This window comes from Vulpes lagopus, chromosome 3 (genome assembly GCF_018345385.1).
Source record: "Vulpes lagopus strain Blue_001 chromosome 3, ASM1834538v1, whole genome shotgun sequence".
NCBI lineage: Eukaryota > Metazoa > Chordata > Mammalia > Carnivora > Canidae > Vulpes > Vulpes lagopus.
Genome location: NC_054826.1, coordinates 82,475,087 through 82,495,900, shown reverse-complemented (window position 1 = coordinate 82,495,900; position 20,814 = coordinate 82,475,087). Strand labels below are relative to the sequence as shown.

The 20,814-nt window shown below is 43.2% G+C and overlaps 1 long non-coding RNA gene across 7 annotated transcripts in view; it reads left to right on the top strand.

Annotated features, from left to right (window-relative positions):
- LOC121486904 overlaps positions 1-18,976 on the top strand; it is a 140,658-nt gene extending 121,682 nt beyond the window's left edge. For 5 of the 7 annotated variants that reach the window (XR_005986760.1, XR_005986763.1, XR_005986762.1 and 2 more), the window contains one exon: positions 185-1,250. This is a non-coding gene — a long non-coding RNA (uncharacterized LOC121486904). Of the gene's footprint in view, positions 1-184; positions 1,251-4,046; positions 5,272-18,746 lie in introns of those variants that run through there. The other 2 variants (XR_005986766.1, XR_005986764.1) reach the window with 2 other exon arrangements.
- Positions 18,977-20,814: the final 1,838 nt, after the last annotated feature.

Sequence of the window (20,814 nt, the reverse complement as noted above, 5' to 3'; positions counted from 1 at the left end):
GGCAACAGCCAGGCCACAAACTGAAAAGGCTATTCAGATCCTTAGAGTATCGGGTATCCACTGCTATGTAACAAACCACCCCAGAATTTAGTGGCTGAAAACAGCAGGCACTGATCCTCCCCTTTGCTCATGTGGGCCCTCAGCTGGGATGGGCTTCTCTCTGCATATAGCTTCTCTTCCTCAGGGAGGCCAGGCTGGACCGGCAGATGGCAACAACTAACTTCACAGGCGTGGAGAGCGAAAGACACCCTTAGCATCACTTCTGCTGTGTCCTTTCAGTCACAGCGAGTCACCAAGTCCACCCAGACTGAAGAGGTGTGTTCCAAGGTTTCATCGTTCATGGTGGGAGAGGCAAAGCATTTGTGATCGCTCCTAATCCACCACCACAAGGAGGTCCACTTTCGCCCCTCGGGAGAAGCCTTCCTTCATCAGGAGGCAGCTCTGGCCTTTGGAGAAGAGGAGGAAAGAGTCCAGTAAGATGTGACCTGGGGCTGCTGATGGGCCAGGGTGGGCTCAGCCACTGTCCTCCGCACCACCAGCATGTTCACAAGCAGACACCCCAGCCAGACTCCTCTGTGCTTCCAGGACCTGCAGGTTGTAGGCCAACAGCTCTGCAAGCTGTCTGGCCCTTGAGGCTCTGGTTCCCTGTGACCCTTAGTGGCCTAGATTCCCCACCTTCCTCACTGCTGAGCCCAGCTGAAAACTCCCCCAGGCCTCTAGCCACAGGCAACTCCAGCCCCCTCCCAGGCTAGCTGGCCAAGAGAACAAAAACGTTGCTTTTGTCTGCTCACCAGTCCAAGGCCTAACCTGCTTGACTTGCTTGTGGTCTGTGTTGACTCACTGTCCTCTCCTCCCACGCTCCTCCTTCATCTCCTCCATGGCCATTCCCCGTGTCCTACTCAGTAGGAACCCCAACTCCCAGCCCCACATTTACACCTAACCCTTGTCTGTGGGTTCCTCTGCCAGTCACAGACTTCCTGATATCCCTTCTGTGAGCACTTGTGATGCTCTTTACCATAACAAAGAAGAGTTTGAGATGAAGGGAACTTCTGGTACATACACTACCAAAGAGAGCCCGCTTTAAAACACCCGAGAATTAAGAATGAGCCATTTCCTAGCCTAGAGTCCTTATGTCATTCAGGATTTTATTTTAAAGATTTTATTCAAAAAATAAATAAAGATTTTATTCATTTATTCATGAGAGACACAGAGAGAGGCAGAGGCATAGGCAGAGGGAGAAGCAGGCTCCCTGTGGGGAGTCTGATGTAAGACTGGATCCTGGAACTGCGTGCGGAACTCCAGGATCACGCCCTGAGCCAAAGGCAGATGCTCAACCATTGAGCAACTGAGGCACCCCTCAAGATTTTATTTTATTTTATTTTCTGCTGTAATCGACTTAAAAAAATTATTCAGCACTTTTCTTCTGTAAGGATGAAGTTTAAAGGGACACAAATAGATCTTGAAAATTCTGTTACACTTAAAAGAGAAGACCCCCCCCCAAAAAAAATAATCAAAGGATGATGAGTTCAAAGAAAGACATTTAGAACAGAGTCAAGGGATAAGGAGAGGGTTTTCCTCTGCATTTCTTCAGTGATGGGGGAAAGGAGCTGTTGAATGTAAGTGAATTTTGCAGTGAAAGGCAATATAATCCTCTATGTACTTCTTTAAAAAATACTTCCAACCACTTGAGGCAAGTTCATTTTTGAACTCAGCCTTTGAGTAGTTCGATGAGGTCTAGCGATCGTAATTAATGTTTATCTTTCTTGAGTCAAGACCATGAATGTGAGTACCGACATGCACTTGTGGCTGTCACCTAGCCTCTGGACCAGCAAGCAAGTCAATGAAATTTAATTAAATCCGTGTATTAGGTAAATGGGCAAAATCAGGACTCATGTCAATGAGGACATGGAGGCCTCTTCTGTTGAGAAAAGAGTGTGGACCCTACTCCCTGCCTCCCAGTTCTCTTGGTAATACTTTGTAACTCAGATTTCTCCCCTACCTCCTCCCCTTTATTTATTTCATTGTTTCTTCTGGGACTCAAAGAGAATATCCTAATGAACCCTGAGGCCCAGACAGGACGCTACATAGTGCCCCTCTATCCTCTCTCAGTAATTAAATGACAAGTGTGAGCAATCATTGGTTCAGCCACATGTACTCTTGAGCCACAGGTAGACACCAGATGCTGCATGGGTGTCAACCAGAGGTGGAGGGAGGAAGACATCACTGTGTACGGAGCTTTGCCATTGACATGGTAGTAGCTGCTAAAGTCAGGAAAGGAATTCAGTTATGTATTTGAAACCACAGTTGCAAAAGAAGGTTATAAAAAGAATTTCTTTTCCCCCACTGCAGCTCTATCCCCTTGAGACCAGTAACCTGGGTTTACCCTCACTTTGGATCCCAGAATAAACAGGACCTAATTCACTAATTCCACTCGGTTACAAGTCTCTCTCCTGCATAGGGCGCCGCTCTGAGGTGCTTTGGTCCCATCAGCCAGGCCACAGCCTCCCCCAGCAGGAGGGGGATGCTTAGCCAGCTCAGCTGGTTGCCCTGGGATCCTGGCTCCCTCAGCTTGCATTGTTCTGACCTCATCCAGAGTTCCACTCCAGCAGGCTTCCCACTCGATGCTTGGAAATTCCACTGGTTGTGTAAATGTGGATGTACTGGTTCTGTAATAATAATTTTCAAATGAACTAATTGGCTTTTGGCTTTTCAATATCAGTATTTGAGCTTAGTTAATATGTGTCTTGCTTCTAGGGGAAAAAGTGACAAAATTAAATTTCCAATATGCAACTGATGAATCCCTAAATTCTACCTCTGAAACCTATAATAGGCTGTATGTTAACTATACTGAATTTAAATTTAATTTTTTTTTAAAATTAAATTTCCAAGCTGTCAAGCTGAAGGCAGGGTTTGGCAAAGTTGCCAAGGGATGGAGGGCCACCGTGTGGAGTATCGGGGGAACTCCATCTAGATGTGTATTTTTCATTTAAAAAGTTGAATAATACATGGCTATTATGAACACATGATTAATATGCTCACCTGTCTCTCATGAATAAAATTCCACATCTGGAGAGATTTGCTTGTTATTTTTTTTTCTTTATATATTTGGCACACAGAGTGAAAGAGCACAAGCAGTGGGGAGGCAGAGGGAGAGGAAGAAGCAGACTCCCCACTGAGCAGGAAGCCAGACACGGGGGCTCTATCCCAGGACCCTGAGATCATGACCTGAGCTGAAGGCAGACCCTTAACCCACTGAGCCACCCAGGTGCCCCTTGCTGGTTCTTTTTGATTGCTGTGTGGCACTCCCAGGGGATCCTGGTTAGGTGCCCTGGAAACTTCTACCTGGAGCTGGTTCTCCTCTCTTCATTATTGATCACACTGCCCCCTGGTGGGGTATGACAGGCTGCAGGCCCACACTTGTGAGGCCTCCATGGCTTTGGCGGCAGGTGGGTGTGGGTTCACAGGTGCCCTGTGGTCAGCAGTGGGAGGCCCACTGCTTATAGCTGGCATGGGCAACCTCCTGTCTGCAGTGACAGCTCAGTTCATGGTCCAGGGCCTCTAATTTTCTCTCTTATCCTCCCATTTTCTTTTCCATCTCCACCTGTTTTGGTTTCTTAGTCCTGCCCTGCTTCACACAGAGCCTGTGAATCCTTGCCAAGTCCTGAGGCCCAAGAGCCCAGGAAGGGGAGTCTTATTTTTGTCTCCACTGCCCTCTTGGGGGGGGGGGGGGAGCTGGTCTAACTTCCACCTAAAACTAACTTTGAAATCTTCCTAGGGTTGGGGTCTGAATGATTTAAGCATAAAAGGAAACAAAAGATTTTATCTAAGTCCATTTTCAGTAAATGCATATTAAATGTTCAGATTTTAGACATTAGACATATCGGCATAGCTCAGGCAAGTACAATGACAAGCAATTTTCAGATGTTAATTATAATTAAGTTTCCTTCATCCTGAAAACTTTGCAAGCAAATTCTGTGAGATTAGGTCGAATTTTCAGTAGACATTTTCAGCCAAGTTTTTTCATGTAAAAACGTAATATTTTTCAGCTTGCCTTACAGCTCCAAGGGAAATAATTACCTTCAACTGATAAGGTTAATGGACATTTCAAGATCTATTCGTTTAATTCAAAGAAGATTTCAGCCACTAATACAGAGTTCTGTCAGCAATTACAGCAAACGGATGTCGTTTATAAATGAAAGGGATGTCGTTTCTTCCAATTGTTAGGTCCCCACTGCCTCTACTCCATCCTTACTCCAACCATTAAAGTCATCTTGTGGCCTAGAGGCAAGTGACAAGTGGAAGTAGCTCTTTGTCACATTGCATTATCTTTGAGGTTGGAGGGAGGGGAAGGCTCCACAGATGGTGCAGCTGTGGACTTGACTTGACCCAGTGCAGGTGCTCAGACCTACATCCAGAGAGCTGATGAGGCAGTGGGAGGAGCCGGCGCAGCAGAGGCCACCAGTGGGCATGGGATCGCAGACTCTGCCCTTGAAGACTGAGGAAGCCACTTTCCTGCAACCCATCCTGACTGACTGGGGATAGGAGAAACAGGTTGTAGTACTCTGTCATGAATAGAGCATTCACTCCTTCTTAGCTCACGGGAGCTTTTGGAGGCCGAACACAGGGGAGATGCCAGAACTGGGATCAGAATACGTGGCATGGGGTCTGTATAATTTAGGACAAAAGACCTAAAATCTGAGTCTCAAATTCTTCCTTCTTGAAACTGAATAAAGCATGTGTTGTTTTGAAGGATCAAGAGAGATGAGGAAAATGAAAGTGCTTGATAAATTCTAAAGACACTTTGCAAATGTCAGATTTGTATAATTATTTCTAATGAAAACCTCCTCTGCCAACCATTCACAGGCTGCCGACAACCAAGTGATATTTTTGCTTTTAATCTGGGATCTTTCTGGTGGAAAGGCTGATTCCAAAGAAAGCTTCCTCCGGGGATCCCTGGGTGGCGCAGCGGTTTGGCGCCTGCCTTTGGCCCAGGGCGCGATCCTGGAGACCCGGGATCGAATCCCACGTCAGGCTCCCGGTGCATGGAGCCTGCTTCTCCCTCTGTCTGTGTCTCTGCCTCTCTCTCTCTCTTTGTGACTATCATAAATAAATAAATAAAAGCTTTAAAAAAATTTAAAAAAAAAAGAAAGCTTCCTCCCAGGAACAGCAGATAGAAGTTTAAGCTAATTGACCTTGTTGTGTCATGTGGAGTCAGATACCACCCAGCCAGCACCTGTCTCAAGGATTCTTCTGGTTATTTCAATCTCAGATGTGTAGGTGTCAGCCAGGTGAGGGTTAGGGAGGCTCTATTTAAAAAGTTTACAGCTGCACCTGGAATGTTTACTTGAAACACACACACACACACACACACACACACACACACAGATGCCCTAAATGTGGGATGAATACACAAATTGGAGAAAGAAATGAGCAAACAGATTTGTGTCAAAAGGTGACAACTCAGACGATTGATTGAACCAGCTTTCCTTTATCTCCATCCCCTAACCCCTTGGGTGGTTTTCCATTTCTTTCATGCATTTATTTTTGGTAGAAAGACATGGCTTTGATGCAGTCAGTAGTGAGGACATTGCTATTCGCAAACTTGGAGCTCTAGGTGGGAAGTTTTATGATGAGCAAAAGAGGCAAAGCATGGGGAAAATCAAACACGCTACCTAAATGGCCCCTTCTGGCAAGTTGCAGGTATGTCCCTGTGTCTCATGACACAGGAGACTCCAGTTATTTGTTCAAGGAAACCTGGGCTTCAGTAAGAAAGAAGGAGCATCCTGGGAGCTGCAGCAGAGACTGAGACTTCTGCTGGACCTTCTCTACTCCCACAATCCTGGCAAAGAATCGCTGAGTGGGGAGAAGGCAGAAGCAAGACTGCGAGAAGATTCCAGAGTGGAAACAGGCGGAGAGAGTGAGCCAAGAACTTGGATGTGTGATTTAAACATCCTGAGCACCACGCTCTACCATATTTACAACTTCAGATGATGGTAATAAATGGGTGGCTCACATCTGAGCGAACGGGATTGAATCGAGTTCCAGTTCCTGTGTGATATTTGTGGAAAGGGGAATTTATTTGAAGGATTAAATCTGGTCTATCTCTAAAATCCTACTTACAACCTCACATAATAGGAAGATGGGGGGTATAATAACCAAAGCCACCTAGAATGGTAATTAAAAATTCTTACCCAAGTTGGTAACTCTATGAAAGAGAAATATAATAATAATAATAATAATTCATTTACTCCTTCAACAGGTATTTCCTAAACACATATTATGTGTGTCAAGGCCCGGGTATTTAAAGATGCTTGTAAACTACTTTGGGAAGGCAGAAGATTGAGGGGAGAGTTCACTGGGTGTTCGGACCCTGGTGGGAGATAAGGTGGGCATGTAGGAATCATGGGAAGTTTCTGGAAGAGGATGTATCAGTCTTGTACTAAGGCAGACCTACCCAAGAGCCAATATGTGACCGGAAAAGGAGTGTCAGAAGGTAAATCAACACAAGGCTCCCTTGAGCAAGGAAGCCTTGCTAAGAAAGGGAAAGAACTCAACTGAACCTTGGGCTCAGTGCTTCTGCCAACTTACATTCTGGCACAAGCTCCCTATCGTGTCCCCAAGCGGTCCCAGGGCAGCAGCGTACTTTGAGCACTGTACCAAAGGACAATTAAGAGTTATTCAGGGGGAAAAGGGAAGGAGTCATGTCTTGGCAGAATGCAATTCAGCCAGCCCCAAGCTCATTCTAAGTCAAGGAGGCAGGAACAGAAAGAAAATCTCATTCCCACCTCCATCACCAGCTCACACCAGCCTCCTGTAAAGTCTTCCCCGAAGAAACGTTCTGCAGGGACGCCCGGGTGGCCCAGCGGGTTGAGCGCAGCCTTCGGCCCAGGGCGTGACCTGGAGTCCCTGGATCGAGTCCCACGTTGGGCTTCCTGCATGGAGCCTGCTTCTCCATCTGCCTGCGTCTCTGCCTCTCTCTGTGTCGCTCATGAATAAATAAAAAGAGAGAGAGACACACATTCTGCAGCACTTTGAGAGAAAAGAGACCTCCGAGCCTCCGAGGACAAAAGGCCCCATTCCCTGCAGTGAAACCTTGCCTTCCAGAAGCACAGGACACCTTGCATTTAAAGGGAAACCAGATTAAAAATGAGTCCAACAGCGACATCTAAGGGCGGTGGCCTGGTTTTGCCACCTAAGGGCGGGAACACCTCCGTTCCTCTGATCTGCTCTGTCTGTGACTGTGAAGGGAGCAGAGTGCTGAGAAAGCTTTAGCTACTTTACAAAAACAGAGCAACCTGTACTGCTGAGACTGGACAACGAGCACCCACTACCTGAGGAAAGGAGGGGGTTCCTGGAGGGGCCACCCCACCACAGCCCACCCTCACTGTGGCCAGAAATGCCACCTGAGCGCTTTCCTTTGCATGAAGCATGTTCTCTCTAATAATCACCTTTTAAAATCCAAATCTCTCTTCAAAACGATAAAGCTAAGCATGACTTAGTCTGAAATCAAAAGACTGCATACACTCATTTATTAGCTGTCTTTCTCTGGGAACAGAGATCTGCCCAGGGTGTGTTCACAGGCTCACTGAGACAAGATGCCCAGTCAGAAAGAGAAAAAACAAAACAAAACAAAACACATAAAATAGGCTTCACACAATTTACGTTGTGACCAAAGCCGGTCCCAAGACTGTTGCCCTTGAAGCCTTGGGAAGACTTAGCTATTTGTTCCCTTTTGCCTCTTGAAGTACCTGGACATTCTTGGGATTCACGGAATACTCCTCCAGATTTAAGTATGACTCATTTATGCCTTTTCCAAGAATACTTAGCTCTCAGTCATCTTTCCTTTGTTTAGAGTTCTAAGAAGTAGGACACCAAGTTACTTCCTCCTTTTCACTCCATGTTAGGCACTGGTACCCGGGAGGGAAAGGCAGGGCTCTGTGATGTTCTCCAGGCTTGGGAGCTGCTGGAAGAGCTTCTGCCTCCCTGGGGAGATGTGCACTTCCCCACTTCTGCTTGGCAGGCAGTGGGTGGAATCCAACCATTTAAAAGAAGAAATGTCGAGTAGCGCAGATAGCTCAGCAGTGTAGCGCCGCCTTCAGCTCAGGGCCTGATCCTGGAGACCCAGGATCGAGTCCCACATCGGGCTCCCTGCGTGGAGCCTGCTTCTCCCTCTGCCTGTGCCTCTGACTCTCTCTCTCTTTCTCTCTCTCTCTCTCTCTGTGTGTGTGTGTGTGTGTGTCTCATGAATAAATAAATAAAATCTTAAAAACAAAGAAGAAATGTCAACTATAGTAAAATGAGCTGAGCTTAAAAGACAGCCATGCTTTCCAGCCAGGGAGGGCGCATGGAAAATGCAGGTGCAGAAAAACCAGAATTGAACAAAGGAATGATACCTTCTTATTTCTATGAGCTGAAGGAGGGCTCCTGGAAGATCAGGTACACATTGAGCTCTACTCAGGCATGAAAGAGACCTGCCAGGATGGTAAACCAAGGAGCTGAATCTGTCCTCTAGGTGACAGAGATGAACAGCAGAGTTTTGTGGAAGAAAAAAGTGTGGCGTTGGTGGTCGTCTTGAGTCACCAGCTGTGTACTCAGGGCTGGCTGAGGGATCAGGATGTAGGAGGTCAGAGTGTCCAAGACTCCTTCCTCTGCATTCTCTCAGGCACAGCTCTATTAGTAGCTGCTGAATGGAGCCTGGCTTCACTGAGTAGATTTGTCCCTAGAAATTTCTATGCCTACGGAATATTTTACAGCTAAGGACATTCAATAATTTATTCTCACCAAGTGCTAGGGACTGTGATAAATACTTCATATGCGTTGTGACTGTCACACCCATTTACAAGTTAGGGAATGAAAACTTTGACAATTTTATTTTTTTAAAGATTTATTTATTTATGATAGACATAGAGAGAGACAGAGACACAGGAGGAGGGAGAAGCAGGCCTATGCCAGGAGCCTGACGTAGGACTCGATCCCGGGACTCCAGGATCGCGCCCTGGGCCAAAGGCAGACGCTAAACCGCTGAGCCACCCAGGGATCCCCAACTTTCACAATGTTAAATGTTGCCCAAGATAAACAAGGAAGTGGTAAACTGGAAATCCAACTCCAGTATTTCCTTCTGCAAACTATACTAGTTGATCACTGGCCTCTGCCTCCACAAGGCATAATTTCAGACATGCTGCTTTCTCTGCCTTGGGGCCAGCTTTCCCCTGCCAGCGGCTGCTGATCCTTGAGGACCATTCCTGTCCTACCGTAGATGAAGCTCTGTGCTCTCACACAATTCTTGCACCCCTGACCCTCCTGTGGATCTTTAAAGACAAGTAAGGATTTAGAGTCCCAGCAGACACCCGGCATGTCAGAGTCTCCTGCAGCTCCAACAATAAACCTGCAACTGCAAGTTCATATTAAAGTCTGTAAACACATGAGGAATTATAAAATTCAATAGATGCTGCTCATACAGCTATCTTCTTCAACTTTCCCTCACCAAACAACTTTTTTTAAATTTAGAAATAATGGGGTTGTTTTTTGGGGGGTGGGGGGAATCTCTAGATGACAATTATTTACAAATGACAAGTGGAAAATCTAGTATTTTCCTTCTAATAAGTACAAATTTTTATTAGGGCAATCTAGTATAATGGAAAAGGCTCCAGAGTAGGGGATGGGGGGTCTCAATTTCCTCTTCTGCTCAGCCACCAACACACCTTTGTCTCCATGGCCAGTTGCTTAAATCTTGTGAGGCTCCATTTTCTCCTTTGGATAATTCGAGGGAGGCATGGGTGGTTTCTCAGGCTTTCTACCACTCTATTATCAGAAACATCACAAATCAATAAGCATTTCAAAGCTCTGATAAGCATATGTTTATTAGGTGAAAACTCTTCTATTTGCTTGATGATGGCCATATTTCTTCTGAAGGTCTGTAGTATGCTAATGAGGGAAGGTATTTTTTTTTTTTTCCTCTACCTGAACACTTCATTTTGTTTTGCAAAGCTGACTAGAAAAAGCACACATAGTGAGTAGGTAATGGAAGTCAGGCACTGTGTTAGGCCCATAGTACTGTGGCTCACTTCCAAAGTGACAGACAAGTAGAGAGGGCCATCTCTAATCTATTTGTAATTCCCAACATTGTTGATTTTGATTCAGGTGTTAGAGATACCACAGTGAGTGAGCGAGACAAACCAATGAGATTTCATATACACCAAGTAATTTCAAAATATTTACTGAAGACCTATCATATGCCAAACACTATGCTGGTTGCTGTAGATACCAGAATGAACAAATTTCTGACCTCCCCACATTTACAGTTTAGCAAACTAAAACAGTGACAGGGCACCGTCTGTAACATAAAAGTGCTCTGGAAATGTCAAAGGCATATATAGTAGAGGGAGCTTTACTTGCATCTGGTTGAAGTGTGAGTTAACCAAGATGCTTTTAAATACTATAAATCTGAAGTGATAGCTTTGCTGATTTGCTCCAGTATAGGATCATGCTATTGACCTAGCCACTTTCCAAGCATAAATTTAGGTGAGTAGTAAGATCTATAGCATCCCTACCTGTATATCTTCATTTTCTCCCTCATCTTCTGTTTTACGTGATTTTTAAAAAATCAATACCATTTGTCTTTTTTTTTTCTGGTGAGAGAACATTGGGTCATCACCAACCAAGCATATTATGAATTACCCACAGGCACCAAGGTCGAGAAAAGACCATCATCCTTCTTGATTCAGCTCAATTTGAAACCATTGGAAAGTGATCACATTTTACATTCTCTTCAATCACTGTAAGAGTCTGGAAATGGACACAGTCCAGTCAGATGGTTGATATACCTGGAAAGGTTCCAAGCTCACACAGGTCCAGATTTAAGCAATTAATGGTTAAAAAAAAAAAAAAAGAAGAAGAAGATAAAGAAAAAAAGTATGCCTTAGTTTTCTTTTTAAAGATTTTATTTATTTATTCAAGAGAGACAGAGAGAGGCAGAGACACAGGCAGAGGGAGAAGCAGGCTCCATGCAGGGAGCCCAACATGGGACTCAATCCCAGGTCTCCAGGATCGCGCCCTGGGCCGAAGGCAGGCGCTAAACCGCTGAGCCACCCAGGGATACCTGCCTTAGTTAGTTTTGAGAAAGCCATAGGTTCAGGGCATTTCAGTAAATCACAAAAGTCTCAGTATCCTGACTTCCCCAATCAACGACAGAAAACATTTAAAGGGGTTTGGTGTGGAAAATTTAAACAAGTACCGAGAACATAGTATTAGATTACATTTATCTCATTACTTTTGATTGAAAGCTCTAAATTACATTTCATATTAAAATAACTCGTTATGAGAATTTTAAATTCAGAGTATGAGAGTTTGTACAATCACCTCAGTTAATTGGGTTGTGTATCTTTTTATATTTGTTCAACATTTGCTAAGCATCTGCTAAGAGACAGCCTCTCAATCCCAGTTATAATAATGGATCAGATGTGAGAAGAAAGGTAAAGCTTTGTAGAGAAGTGAATCCTTAAGTTCGATCTCGAGGGATGTGTTCACTGGAAGGACAAGGCATGTTTGGGCAGGAGAAAGGGGAAGAGACAGAGGCAGGGGATGGAGGAAAGAAAGGTAAGAAGGGCAGTTCAGGCAGAGGTAAGAACCTACACAGTTACCACAGCCGAGAAACCACACTGCAGGTAGAGGGAGCCACAAATCCCAGAGCTGGAGAATGAGAAGTCAGCAGGAGACAGTCTCGAAACATTAGGTGCCCCTGGCAGTGAAGGAGCCCCCACCAAATTCTGTGCCTGAAGAGAGCCACTGACAGGTTTTTGACCAAAGGGATATAGGATAATATTGTTTTAGGAGGGTTCATGGTATTACTTTATCACTATGAGCACTTTATTGTGTCCTTGTATAGTGGCCATTGTATTAGCATTTCAGACCTGTGTTATCTCCTGGTGAGTGACTTTTCCTTGACAGTAACTTCTCTGACTCCCAGCACTTTTTCTACCAAGGGGTTAACCTCTTTAAGGTAATTTTTTATTTATTTACTTTTTATTTATTTATTTATTCATGAGAGAGAGAGAGAGAGAGGCAGAGACACAGGAGGAGGGAGAAGCAGGCTCCATGCAGGGAGCCCGACGCGGGACTCGATCCCGGGACTCCAGGATCATGCCCTGGGCCAAAGGCAGGCACTAAACCGCTGAGCCACCCAGGGATCCCCTCTTTAAGGTAATTTTTTAAAAAAACGTTTCACTATTTTAAGTAACTGAGGCTTATTTTTGTTAAGCTAAGGAGCCACACACTTGATTTTTATCCATCTTACGAATTTTGATTTGTTGAAGGTGCGTTAAACAGAGTGGAGTCATGTTTTCTGGTTTCAAAAAGCGATGTTAGGGATCCCTGGGTGGCGCAACGGTTTGGCGCCTGCCTTTGGCCCAGGGCGCGATCCTGGAGACCCGGGATCGAATCCCACATCAGGCTCCCGGTGCATGGAGCCTGCTTCTTCCTCAGCCTGTGTCTCTGCCTCTCTCTCTCTCTCTCTGTGACTATCATAAATAAATAAAAAAAACAAACAAACAAACAAAAAACAAAAAGCGATGTTATATGGAAAACCAGTGCCCTACCCTAAACCATTGAGCCGACTGTACTGTAGTGCGTGATTTTAGCAAGTGAATTGATCTTTATTTTAAGTGGCATAGCCTGGGGGCACCTGGGTGGCTCAGTGGTTGGGCATCTGCCTTTGGCTCAGGTCATGATCCTGGGATCCTGGGATTGAATCCTGCATCGGGCTCCCTGCATGGAGCCTGCTTCTCCCTCTGCCTGTCTCTGCCTCTCTCTCTCTCTCTCATAAATAAATAAAATCTTAAAAAAAGTGGCATGGCCTGAAATTGGACGGTTGCTTTGGGATAAGGGGATTAATTGGTCCAGAATGATAAATGCATTTCTTTAGTTATTTCTCACTCTGGTGGGTTTAGCTTCTAAGACACAGAAACTTAGGCTGGCCCACGGCCATTTGCTACATTTGTTTTTTGCTTTCAAAAGCCCAGTGATTCCCAAATAAGTGGATCTTAGCAACTAGTAAATGCTTTATCTATCTGGGAAAATGCTGATAGTAGATTTCAGGCTATTTAAAATGATCTAGTAAAAGGTTTTTCAGATGATCTGGTGAGGCTGTGCTCAGCATTGACAAACAAGGGCCATTCTCATTCCACCAAGAGCCAGTGGGAGCCTGGGCAACAATACATGCTCACTGGTGTTTGTTGAGTGAGTATAGATTGCTAGCAATCTGTATTTGGCCTCTGACAGTCTTTTGCTAATAACAAAAAATATATAGTATAATTCAGTAATTACAGAAAGGAACTACTGTGAAGTGAGGCAAGGAAATACTATATTACCTTGGTTCTCAGTTAAAATTTGGGTTTTGATATTCTATTGAATGTGAGGAAATTTTGTTCCAGAATATTACTGGACAATGAAATTGCATGGATGTACTTGATAACAAAAGACCTAACACCCATGCCACTGGCATTTGGAACAGAAGAAAGAGGGTGAAAAAATATTCAGGGAAATAATGGCTGAAAACCTCCCAAATTTAGTGTAAGACACGAGCCTATAGGTGCCAGAAGCTGAGCAAACAGGAACAGGATGAACCCAGACAAATACAAGTCAAGACATATTGTAATGAAACTTCTGAGAACAAAGATACAAAATCTTAAAAGTGATCAGAGAAAACAACACCTTACCTAAGAAGGAAAACAACTCAGAAATAGCCAATTTCTCATCGAGTATCTGGAAGTCAGAAGGAAGTGATCCAATCTTTTGCAAGTGCTGACACAGAAGAACCTGTATCCAGTGAAAATATCCTTTTATTAATGAAAGGAAAGTCAAAATGTTCTCAAATGAAAGAAAAGTCAGAGAATGTGCCCAGTCAACCTATCCTGGGACAAGAGCTAAAGGAGCTTCCCAAAGCAGAAAGGAAATGATAAAAGAAGGAATGGAGGCTAGCAAGCCAGAACATTTTTAACAATAACCAGCCAAGGGGGGCCTTCATGGCTCAGTTGGTTAGGCATCCAACTCTTGGTTTCCTCTTAGGTCATGATTTCAAGGTTGTAAGATCGAGCCCCAAGTTGGGTTCTGTGCTGAGCATGGAATCTGCTTGGGGTTCTCTCTCTCCCTCTGTCTCCCCCCCACTCCCTCTCTACAAAAAAACCCCAAACAAACCAAAAACCAATAACCAGCCAAACACCACAGAAAATACTGTGCCCTACATCAGGAACATCAAGAAGATAGAAAGAACATGGTAAGCAAATGATAAATACAATAGACCTTCCTGCTCTTTATTTTACTTACAACATTTGAAGACACATTGGCACAGAGGATTATAAACCATGATACTATGTGCCCAACTGAAGAAACTTACTTCAAATATAATGATGTAGGCAGGTTGAACGTAAAAGGATGAAAAAGAAGATCTATCATGAAAGCATAAATCAAAGCAAAGCAGAGTGGCTTTGTAAATATCAGATAAAATAGACTTCCAAGCAAAGAAATTCCCCCCCCCCCCGCTGTGGGGGGTGTTATGTAATGATAAAAGGGTCAATGCACTGAGAAGATATAGCAGCCTTAAAAGTGGATGCACCAAGTAACAGAACTATAAAATATGTGAAGGGAACACTGATAGAAACAAAAGGAAAAACAGACACATCTACAGTCATAGTTAAACACTACAGTGCCCTTCTCTCTGTTATCGATAGAAAGACAACACAGTAAATCAGCAATAATATAGCAGAACTCAACAAAACCATCAGCGAACAGGATCTATTTGACATTTATAGAACATTCCAACCAACAACAGAATACACATTCTTTTCAAGTGCCCCTGACACATAAACCAGTGTGTGTGTGTGTGTGTGTGTGTGTGTGTGTGTGTGTGTGTATCTCACATCCTGAGCCATAAGAGAAGCTTCAAGAAATGTAAAGGAATTGAAATTATACAGACTGTATTCTCTGACCTCAATGAAATCAAACTAGGTATCTATTGACTAATTGTTGATCAGTACATCAATTGATTTATTGACCTTTTGCTATACAGAGAGATGATGAGAAATTCCAAAAATTTGGAAACTAACCTACATACTTATAAATAATTCAGGGGTCATGAATTATTAGAAATTTCAAAGTAAATTAAAAAAAAAAGACAGTTGACTCTGAACAATGTGGGTTTGAACTGTTTGAGTCCACTTAAATGTGGATCTTAAAAAATAATGCACACTGGTGCAGCTACTCTGGAAAATATTATGGAGGTTCCTCAAAAAGTTAAAAATAGAGCTACCCTACAACCCAGGAATTGCACTACTAGGTATTTATCCAAAGGATACAAACATGGTGATTCGAAGGGACACCTGCCCCTCAATGTTCATAGCAGTAATGTCCACAATAGCCAAACTATGGAAAGAGCCAAATGTCCATCGACAGATGAATGGATAAAGAAGGTGTGGTATATATACACAATGGAATACTACTCAGGCATGAAAAAGAATGAAATCTTGTTATTTGCAATGATGTGGTTGGATCTAGAGGGTATTATGCTAAGCAAAATAAGTCAGTCAGGGAAAGGCAAAAACCATATGATCTCACTCATAAGTGAAATTTAAGAATCAAAACAGAGGAACACCAGAGAAAGGAAAGGAAAAATAAAATAAGATGAAAAATAAATATGATATAGTCATGTAAATGGATTTTCTCTTCTTTATGATTTCCTTAGTAGCATTTTCTTTTATCTAGCTTACTTTCTTGTAATAATACAGTGTATAGAATATGCGTGGTGATCAGACTTGCTGGCATGAAAAAAAGTTGTTGCAGAAAAGTATTTAGTACTGGGAAAATGGCCATAGTATATTTAATATGAAAGACCAGGTGATCAAATCATATGTTATGTGTCCCAATTTGGATTTAAAACAATGTGTGGGCAGCCCCGGTGGCTGGCGGTTTAATGCCGCCTTCAGCTCAGGTCGTGATCCTGGAGACCCAGGTCCGAGTCCCGCATCAGGCTCCCTTCATGGAGCCTGCTTCTCCCTCTGCCTGTGTCATTGCTTCTCTCTCTCTCTCTCTCTCTCTCTCTCTCTCTGTCTCTAATGAATGGGTAAATAAAATCTTAAAAAAAAAGAAACTTCGAAAACTTTAAAAATAAAATAAAATAATGTGTAAAAATGGGAAAACTATTGGGAAAATATGATCCAAAATACCAGCAGTGATTATATCTCTGAGTATTATGATAATGGGTGAGGTCTTTTCCTACTTTGCATTGTTCAAAACATTTCAACTTGTATAAAGTGAAACTTTTGTAATTTTAAAGGAACATTTTATCAGCTGTGTTAGCATAGAGGAGGCTGAAAGGATAAATTCTGAAAAGGGATACAGACCTGTGTAATCAAGAGGCCATTGATTCCCTTCAAGGCTACAGTTTCTGTGGAGCTTGGAGAAGACAGATTTGTAAGGGATCCGAATCCCAGCAATTTAGAAGTGGGAGTGTGGCTACAGACCCTTGACACCTGAGACAGAGCAAAAGAGAAGAGAATAAATATGATTGCTAGATGTGGCATGGGGTCAAATAAAATAATGCATTTATTTTCCTTTTCTAAGAGGCAGCAAGATTCACTCAAATAATTTTCTTTTCTTCTTTTTTTCCCCTTACGATCAAGAAGGACCCTGAATGCGGGTTCTTCAGAGACACAGAACTAAGACGATATATGCATAGAAGTATAGATACAGAGAGAGAAACATTAGAAGGCAGGGATTTATTGGAGGGAATTTGCTCACAGGATTATGGAAGCTGATAAGTCCCAAAGTCTGTAGCTGGCACGATGGAGATCTGGAGGATAGGTGTGCAGTTAATTGCAGGTCGGGGTCTGAAGGCCTGAGACTCAGGAGAGCTGATGAGGTAAGTTCCAGTGTAGAGCAGGTAGGCTGGAGACCCAGGAAGAGCCCATGTGTCCAGTGGGGTCCAAAGACTAGAGAAACCCGCTGCTCCAGCCCAAGCCAGGTGTGCAGGCAGCAGGATCCCTGTGACTTGGGATAAGGGTCAGCCTTTGGTTCTATTCAGGCCTTCAACGGGTTGGACCAGGGCCCACTCACATAGCAGGGGTGGACGGCTGGGGGCAGGGCTTCTGCTTTATTCAGTTTACTGATGCCTATGGGTCACATATAAAACTACCCTCACAGAAATACCAGGATAATATTTGATCAAATATCTTGGCACCCTGAGGCTCTATCAAGTTGATGAGAAAAATTAACTGTCATGGATCTAATAGGTAGAAACTGAATACAGAAGGGAAGACCTGGCTAATAGAAGGGGTTGCAGGGGTAAGATCATAAGGAACAGGGCCTGTGCATCAAGCAGATGTGTGCAGCACAGGGGTGGCGAGCTAGCTCTGAGGACACTAAAGATCTCTGCTGTTCCAAAATGAGTAATTCTGCTACCTTGAGGGGATGAAAGTGCCCTAAATTCATTCCTTTTAAGTGAAATATGAAAGTCTTTACCATTCATTTGCAAAATGACTACTACAGTAACAAGTGAGCCGTTAAAATTCCCAATTGTATTCAGTCTCCGAACAGGAAAGGAGAATCAACAAAGTATCAGTCTCCTCCAGGCTGTGTCTTATGTGGTCATTTTCATCAGATGTTAGTTAATTAAGTTAAATGTATTACTTATTTAATTAAATATAACTTAAAACCGAAGCCTGAGCGTTCTATTGAAATTCATCCCTGAAGCAGATCCAGAGATCACAGATCCCAACTCTGTCTCTGTGGCTATTGCTCCCATGGAGAAAATTAATCCCAAGAATTTGTAGAAGTGTGAAAGTTCTTTATTGTAGGGGAGCAACCCTGAAGCCTGCCTGTACAGGTGAGAAAGTTCATAAGAAAGATGACTTCATAAAATCTTATCAAATAATCCACATGGAACATGGTCGAACATTTTACTCCAGACCTGAAGAATCTCTTTACCAATTAATCTTACTGTCTACTGTTCTTTGAATAATCTAGACTCACTTTTAAACTCCTGCTATAGCTAATGGGATAGTCTGAGAATGTTTTTTTCCCCAAAGAGAATAATTTGAAATTTGTCACATTCGGACATCTGACCTAAGTTACAAACATGAGCATCGGATACTCTTGTGTATGTTCTGTTTTCTCTGTCCAGTTTGGTTCTCTGTTCATCCCATTTCATCAAATACAGCCTTGGAGATTTATTGGCATATGCCAGAATAAAACCCACTCAGTGTGGCTTAAGTAAAAGGGAAATATATTTGCTTGCACGGACTGAAAATGCTGGAAGTAGAGCTAACTTTGGACATGGCTAGATTCAAGAGCTCGGATGATATAATCAGGCTTCTGGGGATCCCTGGGTGGTGCAGCGGTTTGGCGCCTGCCTTTGGCCCAGGGCGCGATCCTGGAGACGCGGGATCGAATCCCACGTCGGGCTCCTGGTGCATGGAGCCTGCTTCTCCCTCTGCCTGTGTCTCTGCCTCTCTCTCTCTCTCTCTGTGTGTGACTATCATAAATATATAAAATAATAAAAATAACAGAAATTTAAAACAGAGGAAACAAATGGCTGGATGTGATTGGATTCCATCTGTATAGAAAAAAAAAATCAGGCCTCTGTTGTATTCATTCCTTGGCTCTGCCTTCCACAAGGCTTCAGTCTGCTTGTACATAGGAGTAGTAGCTAGTTTCAGAAGTTCCAGCTCCTACACTGACTTTATTTTCAAATCCAACAGGAAAAAGAAGGCATCTCTCTTCCTGGGACGCCAGCAAGTCTCATTTCCATTGGTCTGGATTAGGTCACCTGGCCATCCCAGTCCCAGAGGCCGTCAGTATGCCAGGAGGATCTGATGATGTCAGCCTGCAGGCACCTGTACAGAATCACATAGGTAGAGATACAGAAGGGGACAGGTACAGAAGAAGAAATAAAAGCAAGAGATAAGGGATCCCTGGGTGGCTCAGCGGTTTGGCGCCTGCCTTTGGCCCAGGGGGCGCGATCCTGGAGTCCCGGGATCGAGTGGCGCATCGGGCTCCCGGCATGGAGCCTGCTTCTCCCTCCTCCTGCATCTCTGCCTCTCTCTCTCTATGTCTATCATAAATAAATAAATAAATAAATAAATAAATAAATAAATAAATAAATCTTAAAAAAAAAAAAAAAGCAAAAGCAAGAGATAATTACTTTGTCTGTGAACACCCCCAGTTGAGGCCAGGCCAGTTCACCGGAGCTAGCTCATAGGCTCATTTCCCTTTAGCCTTGTTATCCCAGTACAGTGGAGACTGAAAATGATTTCATTTATAAAGGGTGGAAGGTATGGGCCACTCTTACTGTATCTTCAGTGGGGAATTTGAGATAGCCTCCTTCCCTTCTCTCCTGGCCACCCTCCTAACTCAATGCCAGTGATGCTGTTCCTTTGCCCATTTTTTGTAAATAATATTCATTCATACCTTGCTTCTTTTATTCTCATCCACTGTTGTACCAATTTTTCCTAAACTTACTATTATGTGTGTTTGCATGTCCAACTAACCGCCCTTTCCCTGGATTATACATCCTCCCCTCGGCCCATGCTATTCAGCTGAATGCTTCTCAAGGTCTGAATGGACATGCAGGAGAAAAGGAATCATTGTTCACCTTCCTGAGGTCCTTTCAGCTCATCAAAACAGTAACATGTCTGAGGTGTTTTGGTAAATGTCTACTAGAAGGTCTCCTAGTGCCTTGTGATGTAGGAATCACTCATGGTTGAGAATCTGTGGTAGAGCAATTATCCTGATTCTCACTTCCCTGCTCCATCCAGCTGTACAGTCTAAACAACAACAAAAAGGTAATGAGGATCACTAGGGTCAATTTAATAAATTAAAACTCTGTAAAATTTGAGTATTTTTTAAAAATGTAATCAAGGTTTAGCTCCTAAGCTCTATAGAAGGAATGTTAATTATTCTGGAAATCCTGAAATTGTCAGAATTTGTTCAGCTTGACAACATCTTTCCCCCTCTCCACCACCCTCCAAAAACATGCCAAAGGATTACTTACTTACTTACTTACTTAGTGCATTTTAAAATTTTTAATTGATTATACACTTAAGATTCTTGTGAATTCTTATAATCCTTGAAATGAACTGAATATACGTCAGATTTTAAAAAGCAAACAAGGACAGGAGTACTACACCAAGCTTCCTTTTTATTCCTTTTTAGTGTTTTTTAAAATTCATTTTTAATTTTTTTATCAATCCACAGGAAATTTCAAGTCATCAGATTTATTAAAGGTATGAATAGTTATAGACACAGCGAATAGTCATTATTGTAACAGTATGTACACCAATGTAATAGGAAGTAGACAACTTGACAGAATCTTTATTTACTTACCAGCTTCATTATTTATTACACCAGATCTCTTTATATAGGAAGGTGCAATGAAAAGTCCCGTTTCTTTTAAGATTCCGCTTAAGGGATAGAGGCAAGCTTGCTCAGGCTGCTTTCCTTTTCCACAAACAACACTGAGTCGGGAAAAAATAGAGACAACCTCAACCTTAGTATATAGGTTTGTTTTTCTGGAAACAATCAAGAAGCTGGAGGAAGGGACACCTGGGTGGCTTAGAGGTTGAGCGCCTGCCTCCGGCTCAGTGTGTGATCCTGGGGTCCTGGGATCAAGTCCCACATTGGTCTCCCTGCAAGGAGCCTGCTTCTCCCTCTGCCTATGTCTCTGCCTCTCTCTGTGTGTCCCTCATGAATAAATAAATAAAATCTTAAAAAAAAAAGCTGGAGGAAAATAGTATTGGTGTTTAAAGAGCTAACTCTGAAGGTTGGTAA